Genomic DNA, 17,136 nt, shown 5'->3' with positions numbered 1-17,136 from the left:
GCTCTTGCATTGAATGTTTTCCAATGATAAGCATGTAAGAGTTGGTTCCCAAATAATTCTTAAGGCTTTTATATCATAAAGAAGGATCGAAGAAGGCTTCTTGACTATTGGAGTCCATTAGAGAGTCATTATGGCTTTTATATCATAAAGAAGGATCGAAGAAGCCATTTAATGCACTATGCTTGTGTTCGAAAACTAGTCATTATGGCTTGTTAGCATATAGGGGTTGACTCCTAGTCTACTAGAATCGACTCTTTGACCTCAAGGGTTGACATCTCTACTACTGGAGTCAACTCTTGAAGTGTGTCGAAAATGCAGTCTTCTATCTTCTCCCTGTGGCTATCCTACGGTCGACTTTTGGTCTATTGGAGTCGACTCTTGATCACTTGGGGCCGACTCCTGCTTGATTAGAGTTCACTCAGGTGTTTCAGAAAATATGTCTTTTATTTCACCCTGTGGTAGTTTTAGAGTTGACTTTTGTCAAGCTGGAGTGAACACCTAATATTGTGTAATGTTGACTCCAGCATGCTAGGGTCGACTCCTACATGCTAGGGTGGACTCCTGGAGTGCAAAGATCAACTCTTGGTTATGGGATCGACTTCTAAAGTCCTTCAAAATTGCATTCTTTTGTTTTGTCTTGTGGGACATCTAGGGATTGAGTCTTATGAACCTAGAGTCTGCTTCTCTACTGCAAAAGCTCCTGAAACGCTTCAAATTCTTCTCCAAACTTAAGATTTATTCTCCTAGGCTTCTCCATGCTTCTCCAAGCTTTCAATTGTCTCAAGTTTTCTATGAAAATGAATCTAATTTTTTCAAGAACACACAATTGTTAGTAACATATTTAATTGATCTTTAATCATCAAATCAATTCTTTAGGTCACCAATACCAATCACATCTATTTAGAAAAATGAGTCTTTTTAGAAGTAGGAGAGGAATCCAACTTGAATTTTGCAAGGGTGGACCTCACCATTAAAAATAAAGATCATGTATCTCGATTTTATATTTATCAATGAAAGAAAAGAGGATGTAAACCCTACTGTCACAAATTTTCAACCTTGTTCCAACTTTCCTTTGAGTGATTCGAGTATAGGTTGAGGGAATTTTTTTCTTCTCTCCAATTGGATCAAGTTGGTATCAAAACTTCAATCCTCTACATCTGTGAGTGTCTTAGTTTATGGTATAGATATGTGAGCAATACAAGCGGATAGGAGAAGAGCAATATGTTCTATAAGTATATCGAAGGATAAAGACGAGTATGGCCTCTAAGTTTCTTTGATGGATGATGAGATTAATGAACTGCTTATACAACTAGAGAAGAAGATTTCCCAACTCACTGAGATTATTTTTCGATTGGCGATGCCTTCATAAAAGCATTAGCAACTCCAATGGTAAAGTTGTCTCCTATGTTTGGAGATGAAGATCTACCATCTAGCAAGGAGAATGAGCAACCTGCAATCACCCCAAATCCTACTCTTCAGCCTTGCAAAGTTGCAGCTCGAATTGAGATTCTGATATATGATGGAGTTGTCGATGTGGAGAAGCTGGATAATTAGCTAGGCTAATTAGAAACCTATTTCACTATCTCCATATACACCAGTATCTAGAAAGTAGATTTCACCGATGTCAAGCTTTTCAACCGCACCCTTACATGGTGGATTCATACATGAGGAACAACCATATCTCTAGCCTGATGTGGAGCAAATTTTAGGATCAAATCAAGGAACAATTCTATCCAATCGGTCATGAGGATGATAAATAGATCAAGTGGCAGTATCTGCCATAAAAGTATGATCAATCTGTCAAGAATTATACCACTATATTTCATAAGCAAGCAATCTCACTCAGAATCTCTATCAACGATCATAGAATATTCATAAAGTATGATATTCAGTTGTAAGGTGAAGAGCTAGCATTTTTTCATCTTTAATTTTGATTTAGCAGAAGATAAATCTCCTAAATAAGGAGAGCCTTGATCCAGAAGGATCACCACTCATTGTGGTCTACTTCGGTCACTATGAATAGGATTGGACAGAGTCTAGGACAGAGATCTGACACATCGACAAGTCGATTCATGATCCAAACTTTTGTAGGCTATACATGGGTTATATGATGCTCAACTGAGATAATCTTTTCTTTTTGACATTGGGTAACTTTTCGAGTTCTTCAACATACCACCCCCTAAAAAGGGCCATGCCTTTAGCAATCAAGCTCAAATTTCATCATCTGGATTTTGAAATGGGTGGTCCAACCAAAAGTTTTCTTCTCAAGAAAGACTTTACCTAGGTATATCTTCCAAATTTTAGCTTTTTCAAGTTTATTTCTACTAGTCATATCTATTTTAGAAAAATAAATTCTATTAAAACTAGAAGAGAAATTCGATCAGAATTATGCAAGGATGGAACTCACCATTATAAATAGAGGCTAGTACCTCAGTTTATGTTCATCAATTGAAAAAAAGAGATATAAATCCTACTTTTGCAATTTTTCCACCTTATTCAATTTCTTTTTGAGAGATTTGAGTTGAATATATTGGGAAATTTCTTCATTCTCCTTGATCGGATCAAGTTGGTATCAAAACTTTGATCCTTTATATTTGTTGGGGCCTTAGTTTATGCTCTAGATGTATGAGCAATACAAAAAGATAGAAAAAGGGCTATCCATGCTAAAAGTACATTAAAGGACAAAGGCGAGTATAACTACTAGCTCTACCTCAGTTGATGATGAAACAAAGAGATGTCTCACACAATTAGAGAAAAATGCCTTTCTCACTAAGATCGTGTCTTGATTGGTGATGCCTTTAGCTCAAGTGCAAGCATAAACAACTCTTATTGTGAAGCTATCTCCCAGATCTGGAGATGAAGATTTACCATCCAACAAGGAGGATGAGCAACCTACGAGCACTCTAAATCCTCTTTTTCAGCATTTTGAAGTCAAAACTCGAATCAAGATCTTTGTATATGAAGGATCTGTCGATGCAGAAAAACTGGATAACTAGCTAGACTAGTTAGAGACCTATTTCACTATCTATGGATATATCAGCATCTAGAAGGTAGCTTTCATCTACCTCAAGCTTTTTAGTCATGTCCTTACCTGGTGGAATTCATACATGAGGAACAATAATGTCTCTAGCCTAACATAGAGCAAATTCAAGGGCCCAATGAAGAAGCAATTCTATCTAATCAGTCATGAGGAAGATCGATGGGTCAAGTGGCAATACTTGCAATAGAAGTATGATTAATCTATCTAGAATTACACCATCAAGTTCCACAAGCAAGTAATGTCACTCGGGATCTCTATCGATGATTATGTAGTCTTCATGCATTATGTTGGAGGTCTCCATTAGAGTATTTGAAAAAATCTGAAGCTCTTTAAAGTTGAAGACATTAGTGAAAGCATCATAGAGACCATGAAAATCAAAAAGAAGAATATGCCAAGGAAAGGCAAGAGGTGCGGTAAGGTTAGAAAAGGCATAAAAAATCCAAGCCATGAAGGAGAGAAAAGTACAAATCGTATCAACACAACTCAAAAAAATTATTGCAAGCACTATAACAATAGAGTACACACCAAGAAAAAGTGTTCGAAAATTTACACCGAGTTGTAGCGGAAAAAGAAAAAGTCAAAGGAAGAGGATTTGAAAAAGAAAAGAAAGATGATCCACAATATAATAGAGGTTGAGTAAGTGCCTGAGATTGAGCAAGCAGATGCAATGTTGAGCTTGATGACTAGGAAACCTGAGACCGAAACTAAGCTAGACCTAGAAGCATGAGAGGAACTCTACCACTTGATCATCCAAGTGACGTAGAGCATCATCAAAGCTATTATAGATCCTTGAAGCCAGAAGAACCTCATACTTGAAAGTCTGGTTCAGAAGCCAGAGTTGCAGACCAAGCCTGATATGCATCTTTATATTCTCGAGTGGTTTCAGAAGAATGTTGAGTTGAAGATCGCTAAGTCGTGTACCTTCCAATTTGCCATAATTGAGAGGTACATTGATGAGGTAACTTGCAAAGTATTTGTTTGGGTGTTTGTCAGGTTATCCTTATAAGCCCTTTCCTTTGAGATCAAGATGCAAGCTTCTACATGCGATAGAGGATTTAGCATCTTGTAAAGGACGAGAAGGAGTTTATGATCAATGCCTCCAAAATATAAGGTAACATAGACCTTGCAACTGCAGCCTAGGTGAAATGATACGTTAACGCCTGCAACAAGTTTGTAATGATGATAAGAAAAGTCGATGCTACTCTTGATAGACCAAGCTCTTGCTCTTGGTACTACTGACTGATTGACTAAGATTAAGATCGAAGGGAAGTCACCATCGCTATTGCCATCATCATCACCATCATCAACAAATGAGGATGGTCAGGAGCAGCTCTACCAATATATTTAGATGTTGGAGAAGGGAAAGTGGTTTGTTTAGATCCAATAACTAGGAAGAGAATGGTCAAAAACCATCTTCAAGTAAATCCAAACAATTCATCCATGAGGTGGGGAAGCAAGCATTTTTCTTATTTTTAATTTTGATTTAGCTGGAGCTAAATCCCCTAAATAGTAGGAGCGCTAATTTTGGAAGATCGCCAGGCTAAACATGGATCACTTCGACCACTACCATAAGAGTTTGTTTTATACTTTTTTAAGAAATAGTCCCTCCAACCATTATAAAAATATAACTAGAAGTGGATTTCATATCATCGATGTAACCAACAAAATTAGACAGTTATCTCAAGATGATCAAACCTTCTATAAGCTAGCATAAAATTTTTGATTTTATGTAATTATCTCATAACCTTTTTAAGTGCCTCGCAATGCTCCATACTCAGATTTGCCATATATATGCAAAGTACACTAACAGCATATGCTATATCCAGTTTGGTGTAGATTTGTGCATACATTAAACTACCCACAACAATAGAATATGACATATTTTTTATGGATTCTCTTTCTATATCTTTTTTAGGACACTGGCTTCTGCTGAATTTATCTCCATTGACCAGAGGTACATCTTCAAGTTTGCAATTATGCAGAAATCTATTTAATATACGATCTATGTAAGCTCTAAGATAACCCCAATACACCACGGGCTCTATCCTTGTGAATCTCAATCCCAAGTACAAATGAATCTTCTCCAAAATTTTTCATATCAAAGACCTTAGATAGCATATGTTTAGTCTCATGCAATAACCCAGAGTCTTTACTAGCAAGCAAAACATTATTCACATGTAAGACAAGAAAGATAAATTTACTTCCACTGACCTTAAGGTACATCCATTGATCCACTTTATTTTGCTTCAATCCAAGAGAACTCATAATATCATCAAAATTTAATATACCATTGCCTCAATGTCTGCTTAAGATTATAGATGGATTTCTTAAGTCTGCATACCATATGTTCCTTTCCACTCTCAACAAAACCTTCTGGTCAATTCATGTAGAGTTCTTCTTGAACATGACCATTCAGAAAAGATGTATTAACATCCATCTGATGAAGCACTAGGTCAAAATGGGCTACCAGTGCTATAATTATTTTAAAAGAATCGTAACAAGAGACCAAAGAAAAGTTCTTATTGCAATTTATGCCCTCATTTTGTGTGAACTCTTTTGCAACCAATCTAGCCTTGTAGCATTTAATATTACCATTAGAATCTTTCTTGATTTTAACTACCCATTTATACCTTGTAGGCATAAATTTCTCAAGTAATTCTATTAGATCTCATACTTCATTATTAATTATGACTGCACCTCATCATCCATAGCTTCAAGCCACTTATCTAACTGAAAACATGCAATAGCCTGATCATATGAGACTAGATCAACCACATGACTAATGTCATAGTCATTCTTACCTAAATAAACCACATAGTTATTAAGAATAGTAGGTCTCTTTTCTCTAAGTGATCTCCTTACTAGTATTTCATTAACTCGTTGTGGAGGTGCTATAATAGATTCACTTGTCTGTTACTGCTCTCTCATTGTCCTTTCGATAGGATGAAATATGATATTTTCTTCGACAATGAGAATAGGAACAATAACCTGTCTTTCCTCTAATATCATATCTTTAGTATGAGAGCATCTGCAATCATCTATATCGGACTCTAAAAATTTGGCATGGATAGACTCAATAATCTTTGTGCCTTAAGTTAGTAGAACCTATATCCTTTAAAATTATCTGCATAGCCAATGAAATAACGAGTAGTTCTAGGTCCAGACTTATTTCTGATGGATTATAAATCTTGACCTTTGCATGGCAACCCAAACATGAAAGTAATTAATACTAGATTTCCTACCAACCCATGACTCAAAAGGTGTTGTGGAAACTGCTTTACTAGGACCCCTAATCAAGATATAAATAGTGGTCTTTAGGACCTCATCCTAAAGATATCCTAGTAAATTGCATCCACTTTTTATGCTTCTAACCATATCTTTAAGAGTGCAGTTATGCCTCTTAGAACACCATTTTTCTTAGGAGTTTTAGGTTTGGTGTATTGAGCAACTATCTCACACTCCTGCAAGTATATCGCAAATGGTCCCACTTGGCTAAATTTACTATATCGACCATAATATTCACCACCTTAATCAGATCTCACTATCTTAATTATCTTCCCACACTGCTTTTCAACCTCAGTTTTAAAGATCTTAAACTTATCAAATGCTTCAAATTTTTCTTTAGAGGTAGACTTAACCTATAGCGAGAAATATGATCATGGAAAGTGATGAAATACCTACTAACATAAATAACAGGACTTAGGAGTCCATAATGTCTATATAAATAACTTCTAAAAGTTCATTACTATGTGTGGACTCATTTCTTTTAGTTTTGGTAAATTTGCCCATAAGATAGTCAAAATAAGTGTGAAAGTCAATTAAGTCGAGTAAAGGCAGAGTTCCATCATCCATTAACCTTTGAATCCTCTCTTTACAAATGTGACCAAATCTCTTATGCCACAACATAGAGGATCTATCCTTGGCCAATTGTTTTTTAGAGATAATACCATATACATACATGGAATAGAATTGATTCCTAGAGGTAATGTTAAGGCAATATAAACCACCACATAAAAGACGTCCACCAACAAATTTAGAGCCAAAAAATAGTTCCAACTTTCCATTATCAAAAGTAAATCTAAAAGCACTAGAATCAAGTTTAGAAAAAGAAATTAAATTTTGCCTCATGGATGGTACATAAATAGTGTTATCTAAGACAAGAGTAAATCCAATAAGCTTTGAACTCTAACTCAATTTTCTACAAACACATTGACTTGATCCTTACTTTCCCTCTGCTTGTTTATGAATCTCCAAAAAGAATTAGTAATATGAATAGATGTCCCATTATCTAAAAAATAAGAATGTAATGGAACATGTGCTAAACTAGTTTCGAAAAAAAACAAGGGCTAGTGAGTTACCTCCATGCATGTTCTTCTTCTCTAACCAACTCTTTTGCATTTACATACTTCTCAACTTGGGCAAGAAGCTTTGAATGACTTCTCATGAACCTTTTTTCAATGGAGAAGAGAAATTGAGAGGTCTTCAGCCCGTGCTTCAAAGTAGATAATATAATCGAGTGATTTTGGCCACCCACTTCCAAGCCGCCATGTTAAATTGATTGATATAGTCATGGAGAGACTCTCCATCATGTTGCTTGATGGTGAATAGGTACTCCGACCTCTTTCTCTATTGGCAGTTGCTGATGGAGTGTGCCATGAATAGTTAGCTAAACTACTCGAAGGAATGTATCAAGTTCTGCTGCAGCTCAGTCTACCACACCCGAGCTACCTTTTGGAGAGTAGCTGGAAAGGCTCAGCAAAGTATTAAGTCAATATCCCCCTAGAGCATCATGAGGGCTCTAAAAAATTCTAGTTAGTCTAAGGGGTCGATAGTCCTATTGTAGATATTCAACTAAGACACCTTGAACTATGGAGAAAGAGATTCCTCCATGATCTTTGTCGAGAATGAAGTGTCAGTTGTGAAGCCAACTTCATCCTCAAGCTCGGGATTACAACCTCTTAAAACCTTAAGATATCGGTCCATCTCGTTGAATCTACATCGAGGTCGACCTTCCTTATGGAGATCCCCTCCGAATGGTGGTGGGATGAATATTCTGGTGTCGATCCCTCCCAAGACTACAAACTCAAGGACCCACGCCGCCTCCTTCTCACTAAGCTTCATGGGCGAGTGAGTATGTTGGGCCCATCCTGGACTTTGAGGATAGGAATGGTGACTCGACTACACCAAATCCTCCTAATAGGCACAAGTCTGCTATGGCAGTTGCTGCAACTACAGTTGTTGCTGCTGGTGGTAACAATGTATGATGTAGGTTCCGGACGACTAGACGGCTATTTTAAAATACCATCGGACTTTAGGATTGCGTCATGCCTGACGATTGCAATAGTTGCCTAGGTTCTCCTTGATTTCATGGCTTTGTGTCATTAGCTTGACCAATCAAACCTTTAATGATGGGATCAAGGCCCTTCCTCTAGCTTCAATCTATTACTACTGGGAACCAGTCTGACCTGGATGCCAAGTTGGTGGGGAATCGTTGGAGATTCTGGCTCATCTACCATCCGGATCAGAGAGATCATATGAGATCATTGCCTGCTTTCACGATTATGCTCCGATGGACTATTGTGCTTGACTGATGATAGTCCCAACGTCAAGCACCCATGAGTTGGCATTAGATAGAAGAGGAACGGCTTCGAATGGTGCTCTGTTTCTAGCTCTGACCTAAAATAGAAAAAAAAAAGAGTATACCCACCTAAACATGTCCGGTGGGGGTCCTTCAATGCCTAAGTCAAAACTTTTAGAGAACAAAAGAAGGCCTGAGAGAGGCAGAGAGGCAGCTTAAGAGACTTGAAAGATAGCTTACCTGGACGAACCCTAGAAATACAATATTATAGGCGAGAACAGAAGCCCATCACCGAGTAGTTTGGGGCTATACACTAGTGGATAAGAAAACAAACTACGTATCTTGTCTGTAAATCTCTTCCATATTTTTTAGTAGTAGAATTTGCTTGGGTACCACATTTGTTAAGAAATAGTTAGCGATACAGTTGAGTTGTTGCCAGCTTTGGAGAAAGTTTGAGATATGGTGGACTCTCCACATGCCCTTTAGGTCAGCCATGTGGCAAGCTTTAAATTGTCAAACTGCAGTCAAGTGGCGACCTTCCATTGGTCACCTTGCTTGTCAGCATATGTTGGCTGTGAGGTGTATCACCATCTATCTTATCCTTCTCCCGTTCATGCATGTCCATCCCCATTGTTAGGTTTGCAGCCGGAGAACCTCCATGGCTGCCTCCGCTGCCTATGCCTCTGCCATAACCCCAACAACTAGTTGGAAGGTGGAGAATCTCACCATGGGTGACCCGAGTGTGGGGAATGGTGACGGGCTTCTTCTTATCAGGATTGGTGGAGGAGGCCTCCTCCATTAGGCTGAGGTAACTTTAGGTAGGATCACTAGTGAGGACGGTGTTGCAGATGGCAGTGGTGGAGGGTGGAGGTCTCCTCGGCCACCACCTTCTTGTTCTCTGCCTCTGCTCGGTGTTGAGAGCCCAAGTGCCAATGCTTCCCCAGGCCTCAGAGTTTCTCCTTTTTTTTAAGATTGAATTCGAGATTAGGATAGGTTAGGGTTTTGATGATGAGAAGAAGAGAGCTAGGGCTCCTTAGGGGAGTCGGAGCATGGCTAAGATGTGCCAAGGAAAGAGGTTAGAATTCTTTCGTTCTCTTTCTTTTAGAGGAAAAGAAGATATAGAGTGGAGGGAGATGAGAGAGGAGGAAGGTGGAATGCACGAAGATGAAGAAGTGGAGGGTAAGATAGGTGGATATGTAGATATGCCGCGGTGGCAATGGCAGTGGTAGAGAGGAGGGTGGAGGGGATCTGATGAGGTGGAGTAGAGAAGGAGAAAGATTTTTTTTTCTTTTCCAATCAACCTAGCGAAGAGAGGGCAGAGGTTGTGTCTTACGTATGAAAGAAGGATTCACCTTACTTTGTGCAAATCCACCAATGGATCGCGCAACCATTGCTTTGAGATATATGCAAGTTGATGAATGAGGAAGTTTGGAGTGCTTTGAGACCTGTGTGGGTCGCAATTTAATAGATGATGTCATGAAAGATGATCAATTATTCTTTGGCACAAAAGATATGACCCGAAGCTAGCGGGAGAAGCCTTCATTATTAAAGTTCGCCATAGAAAGTGTAGATCGCATGGCCCAATTGAAACCAGTAACCAAGCACCAGTAATAGAGAGACCGCAATCCTTTTCACCACTGATTGTAATTGGTGATCTCGTTGCTGTATTAGAACTGACTTGGTAAAATGGCATCTTGCCATATAGCTGGATTTGGCTACACTCTAGATCTCCACTCAAATTTGGATAGAACTATGTTGGACAATGAAAGTCTTATATCGATGATCTGAGCTATTAGATATGATCTACTACTTTTAAACTGGTTACATATTAAAAAAAGTCATGTACCTTGGAGATTTCTAGCATATGCATCAAGTGATCAAAAAATATATATAATTTAGTATTATTTAGACAGTTTACTTTTGAACCATTTGATGCGTATGCCAAGCATCTCCAAATCATATGATATTTTTGGTATATAAGTAACCTATATGTAGTACATCATATCCAACACTCAGATCATCAATATAGGACTCCGATCATTTATCTAAACCTGACTAGATCTGAGTGGAGATCCACTCGAGTATAGCCAAGTCTAGCTCTCCCTCTCTCTGTATATATATATATATATATATATATATATATATATATATATATATATATATATATATATATATATATATATATATATATATATCATGGTCATCACTTAACTTCAACATTAATTAATTGGCCTAGTTGTAGTTTGATCCAATCTGAATTTATCCAATAATGGATTTATATCAATATCCATCAAAGAAAAATAGATATAAATTTCGATAGACAAATATCCAATCTATATCTGAGTATCCAATTCTTTTTATGATAGATAACCATTCACTTAATTTACCTTCTATTCAGTGATATCTTTGATTTAGTGGTCATAAAGTTTAACCATCTGACTTATATCAATATTTATATATGTATTATCAATATCTATTATGTATCCATATCTGTTTAAATAAATATAAATATAAAATTAACATCCAAATAAACATCCTTATTCACCAAATAAAAATAATAATGATATCTGATACTTGTTATTGTTCTCGCTACTTTTTCCTCCTAACTCTTTGACCAAAATGAGCCTATGACAAAACCATCAATATTGATCGTTTTATAGAGCAGATGTCCTAGAAATACAAGAGAAGTTCGGAGGATGAGTCCCTTAACAGGTAAAAGTCAACTAAAAACCAACAGCCCTACAAGCCAAAGAAATGATTATTTTTTTCGATGGAGATGATTATTTTAGATAAGTACAGGATTATTTTTAAACTCTAGCTTGTCCCTTATAATTCCAAAAATTTGGTTGAATAAAAACTGGGAAACAAGCTAATGATTCGGGCTTTACCCCAAAGACTAGGTCCTCGGTGTACTTCAACTCTTATATTCCGAAACCGAGGATATGAGGGTGGTGCTTGAGAAGATTAGGGAATCTTGACTCTGTCAAAGCCGCGTGCAACTATCCAAAATATTTAAGGTCCTCGGTGTACTTTAACTCTTATATTCAGAAACTGAGGATATGAGGGTGGTGCTTGAGAAGAGAAGGGGAATCTTTACTCTGTCAAAGCCGCGTGCAACTATCCAAAATATTTCTGAGATCCAAATATGAAAGGAATACTCGTAAGACAAAATAATCATTTAGTAATTGACCTAAGTCAATTGATCCCATTGTAGCATCTTAGATCTAAACATAATCGGCAACAAAAGAAGCAGGGACAAGTGGGAAGTAGCATCTCATAACAGGCAATGATATGCTGCTCCCAGCTATTTCCCACAAAAAACCAGGGCAAGATCCAAATAAACCATAGTCTGCAGCATTTGGGGAGTTGAATGGGGCTGCACTCTTTATCTAAAAAGTAGTACTTAACAAACTCGCTAACAGAAAAAAGATATATATATAAATAAATGAACAAATTAGAAGAACCTTGCAATGCTACAGATTATACTGTAACGATAGAAGACACTCATTTTTAATCAGTAAAGAGATGGCTCGGCAAACATAACATAAAAATCAAATAAAATGGAAACATAAGTTAACTATTAAAGAGAGTCCAGATACATGCAGTTCATCATTGCCAGAACCAATCTAGAGAGTGATGCCAACTATCTGAGCTAAGACTATTTAGCAGCCCCGGTGAAACTAAATAATGCTCAGGCTTGGAAGGGCCTCCAATATTGTTGAAGATCTTTGCTTGTCCTAGATTCACTAGATTTTGTTTTTCAGCTTATAAGATCCTGGGGCGGAGTATGTAGACTCATGCCTTTCTACAATTGTTTGTCCTTTTTTTTTTTGGTACACCTTTTTTCAAGTTTTTCATACTTTGAAGAATATGACTGACTCTATTTAGCCCCTATTTATAAAGAATCCCGGATATCCTCCCAACAAGAAACTCAAGGTATATATCCTTCTCTCCATGTAATTTTTATAGCACATCTGGTTCTCATGTTCTTAGAAATTAATTTAAATATGCTACCACCAGCAAAATATGTGAAAATCAACTGAAAACAACTTGTAAACATAATGTGTTTTTCAAAAACTGATAGGGCCATTTTATTTGTTATCTCATTTCTTTTCTTAGGTAACGTAGGGAATTCAGGACATTACGAAAGTAACAGACTTTTGCACTAATAAAACTCAATGCAAAACCTGAGTTCGGATAGATGCAACGAAGAAGCGAAATTAAGTTCAATTACTTAGGAATGAAACATTGAGAAACATGAAAAAGGAACTGAAGAAAACCTAAAAGAACAGTAATGTAAAATAATATGGACATTAATAGAGATGGTTCGCAGAATGCACTCTACCTCGGATGGTACATGGGAATGATAATTTGGCCGCTCCTGGAAAGAAGCTAGTGAATTAGACCATGCAATTTCCATATCATATTTCAGAAGAAAAGCAAGGAGGTGTAGGAATATGACAGAATAATGGTTCCAGAACACTAACCATAAGACCTTGTTGTTGATTCATCTTACAGAGATGGTTTCTCTTAATTCTTCGTGTTTTGAGGCCGGGCAGGAGCAGTGGTGTTAAAAGGAGCCTATTTCTCCTGGTTAATGAAGGCGGCTACACTACAAAAGAAAGGATATCTCCCGACGCTTTTTTTGGTCTCTCCCGACGCTTTTAAGCGTTGGCGAATTTCCAGCCCACGCATCGCAAAGCGTGGGTCAGGCGTCGGGCAGGTGGGAGTGGGTCGGGTTTAACCCGACGCGTCAAAAAAGCGTCGTCGCTCTATGCCGACGCTTTTAAGCGTCGTTCACTTTATACAAACCCGACGCTTAAAAGCGTCAGGAAAGCCCAAAAGAGTGGCTAGTTTAAAGAAATCAAAAGGTTTTCACCGACGCTTAAAGCGTCGGTAAACCTGTTTTTGCCGACGCTTTTTAGCGTCGGCGTAGGGTATGGTTTACCGACGCTTTAAAGCGTCGGCGAAGGCCACTTTTTTTACCAACGCTTTAAAGCGTCGGGAGAGACCATTTTTTTAAAAAAAATAAAAATACGAAAAAATGGCACCAGCAAAAAATGGCAATTGATAAAGGCGCTCTTGTCAACAAGAATTACAACATCTCAACCTGAGAGAACAAGAGAATTGTCATGTTATTAACATCAGTCATTCCCACAAATTTTCATCATCTTTCCAATTCATGCTTCAAGAAAATGATAAACATCACAAATCCACACTGCTAGCTTCCAAAGAATGGTTCAGATATGACGCTGGCAAGGTACAATTTACTCGACCGAGAATAAAAACTAAAATAAATGGTTCAGATATGACGCTGGCAAGGTACAATTTATGTAGAGGAGGACCGACATGCAGGAAAAAGCTAATTGTTGATGCTTAATATTATGTTTTTTGGGGTTCCGGAAATAGAAAATTTGCTAGTTAGATTCTGAATACCTCAATAGCATCTCCAATATTCACCACTAGAGCTTTTGGAATTGGTTTTACAGGAAACCATTCCCCCTTGTGCTTAATTTGGAGGCCAGTTATATTGTCATCTTGCAAGAGTATGGTGATAGAGCTGCCATCTGAATGTGGACTCACACCCAGAACTAGATCAGGTCTGCAGCAAGTTGGATAGTAGTTCATACGCATAGCTTGTTTTAAAGCCCCATGCAGTCTTAAAAGCCCATCTTTATCCATGTTCATTAGCAAAGAAAGATTGGCAAGCAGCTCAACAGTTATCCTGTTCATTTCCATTGAAAACACTTCAACCGCATCCCTGCCGAAAGGGGTAAAATGATATAGATTAGTATGGAATCAACCGACAGACAATGTATGTGTGCTGAAACATGATTACCATCTATTTATTGAAGTAATGGGCTAATAGCAGTACTAATAATGATAAGAAGAACAATAAGAAGAAACCAGTTTATTAATAGCAGTACTAATAATGTTAACATGTGGCTCCACAAGCGTTCTGGTGCACATCATGCGTCAAAGATAATACAGAAACCAGTCACTGTCCACCAAATTAACCTGAATAGATGGTATATTCCCTGATGCAGAACATGAGCTCAAGGCAGCGGAGCACAACCACCAAATTCTCAAAGCTTTGGCAGCATCTTCTAGCAAATCCAGAAGGCGAAAAAAGTAGCAGTCTTATAAATTGTATAGCTTCAGTTTTGGAACAGTCATCAGTGGCATTGTTAGGAGCAAGATTCGTACAAAGTGCTCGTTGGATATCTTGCTCATGTGAGATGACTGAAATTAGTAACACTCACATAAACTGGATCAATTGGGCAAATATTATGGACTACACGAATTTGTCAAGCTCCTGTAAACATAAAAGATGACACAAAACAAAATTATTTTGATTTTCTTTTTCACTCTTAAGTGATTGAAAAGGGAAATATTAAGTCGAACCTTAACTTCTAGAATAACATTAACATACTTAAAACAGGATGAACACCCATAACCATCAAACCTTCTCCCACCTACTTGGGATTGGCTTATGGATCTTCAATTGCCAACCATTCCCACAAGGGGCTGCCCAGGATATTTAAAACAGGATTTACGTGTATAGTCAAAATTTCTGTTTTAAGCTTGCACACAAAGTTGATCTTGAACTCAAACATATTGAAAAATGATGCTAAATTTAAAGAAAATGAAAGGACTGGTATTTTAAGCAATATGACTCAAAAAATAGATTAGCATTTTACTTACCGATGATAACACTGGGGCCGGGCTCAAGGACAATGCAGCAATGTCATCGTCTACAAGACCTTCCAAACTCCTTTATATTTCCTTAATAAAGAGGACATCATCACGGGGATGAGCTTCCTCAATAACAACAACTATTTCATCCCCAATCTGTTTTCTAACTGAAACAATCGCAGAAGCTTGAATCCCTACCTGCAATACTCGTAAAACACTCGTAAAACATTAGTAACACAGAACAGAGAAAAGCTCTTGATTATTCCTAGCAAAAAAAAGCTCTTGATTATTTAAAACAGAAAGAAGCAGAACCAGCGGACTACAGGGATTAAGGCGTTCCTTGAGTATCATCTATAGGTCCAAATCGATTAGCCGGCCACCAGAATGAGACAAGTGGAATCAAGGAACATGGTGCCTACGGATACGGCTAGGGTCACCGAGATCAATCTATCGGCGGAGATCGGCAGCCCTGGTATCCCGGAGGAGATTGGCATAAAGAAGTAGATCACCAGCAGGCCAAGGAAGAAGACTGTGAAATTGGCAATCAGAATCATCATCTGGAATATAAGCGTCGACTGAGCGCCCGCCAGCAAGAACCCTCCAAAGGCGACACAGAGGGCAAACATGGCGACCGCCACCAGCCTGCGGCGGATTGTATGATCTGTCGGAGCTTGGCCGGGGAGGAGTCGTTGGGCGAGGTCGTAGGCAGCCATCGGACCCCCTGAAATGAAATGAAAGAAAATGAGAGAGAAAACAGACGGGAATACCAGAAGGTCTTGAATTGAGATTGCTCACGACCATCGCCTTCCCCTTCGAGGGCGCGGGCAGCGTTCTCCTAACCGTCGGCCCGGCCCTCCTTGACGAGGCGGAGGAGGTGCCCCACGCCGTCCTCCTTGATGATGAGCTTGGTGGTAGTGGAGGTTGTCGCGGGCTAGGGAGGCGAGGTCGGCGGCGGAGCAGGGGCAGCAGCGTGGGATCTCAAGACGGGCTGCGGCGGACGGTGCGGGCCATGGTCGATGCGGCTCGGGCAATCCGGCAGTTCCGGCCGGCCGGGTCGTGGGACTCGGGCTCACGGATCGCGTGACATGGGTGCTCAGGGACAATGATCGGAGCTCGGGAAGCGAGATGGGGAGGCGATCGGAGCTCGGAGACGCCGATCGGAGCTCGGGAGCGAGATGGAGAGGCGATCGGAGCTCAGGGACCCTTTTGAATGAGAGGAGAGCAGAGGAGACAAGACCCTTTTGAATGAAAGGAGAGGAGAGGAGAGGAGCTCGGGACCCTTTTGAATGAGAGGAGAGGAGAGGAGAGGGCATCAATCGTGAGGGTTCGAAAGGATTTGGCCTACGACGACGCTTATAAGCGTCGTCGTAGGTCCAACTTACACCGACGCTTAAAAGCGTCGTCAATTTTAAAGATATACCGACGCTTTACAAAGCGTCGGTAAAATTTGGCGCTGGTCAAAACTATCCCGACGCTTCTCCCTAGCGTCGGGAAAAAAGGGTCGGGAAATCTATCTTTTTCTGTAGTGCTAGACTGAGGAGACTTGACCGGAGTGGACTGGGTCTAGCAATTATTGGCATCCACTCCTTTTACTCGGTTTTCCCTTCTTTTTTTCTTTTTTCTTTGTCCGGTAGAACGTCATGTTCTCTATGCAGAAAATATGGCATGCAGCTCAAAATCCTCAAGAGAGCACAAAAACAATGCTTGAAAAAGAGTGAAAGAAAGTAAAAAAGTTGGAAAGATGAAGAAACTGCAAAAAGGAATTTCAAGCGGAGGCTTGGCTCTCTTTGACACCTCTGAAGCCCCCAAAAAGCCTCTCATC

General features: G+C 39.0%; 1 long non-coding RNA gene across 1 annotated transcript; it reads right to left on the bottom strand.

Moving 5' to 3' along the window:
• Window positions 1-13,769: 13,769 nt before the first annotated feature.
• On the bottom strand, window positions 13,770-16,576 carry LOC120106312. The gene is made up of 4 exons (XR_005508495.1): window positions 16,113-16,576; window positions 15,324-16,035; window positions 14,637-14,934; window positions 13,770-14,379 (listed from the first exon to the last, which is right to left on the bottom strand). It is a non-coding gene; the product is annotated as an uncharacterized LOC120106312 (long non-coding RNA).
• Between the last annotated feature and the right edge of the window lie 560 nt (window positions 16,577-17,136).

This window comes from Phoenix dactylifera, unplaced genomic scaffold (genome assembly GCF_009389715.1).
Source record: "Phoenix dactylifera cultivar Barhee BC4 unplaced genomic scaffold, palm_55x_up_171113_PBpolish2nd_filt_p 000524F, whole genome shotgun sequence".
NCBI classification, from domain to species: domain Eukaryota; kingdom Viridiplantae; phylum Streptophyta; class Magnoliopsida; order Arecales; family Arecaceae; genus Phoenix; species Phoenix dactylifera.
Note: the sequence above shows the minus strand (reverse complement) of the source record. Positions and strands in the feature narration are given on the sequence as shown.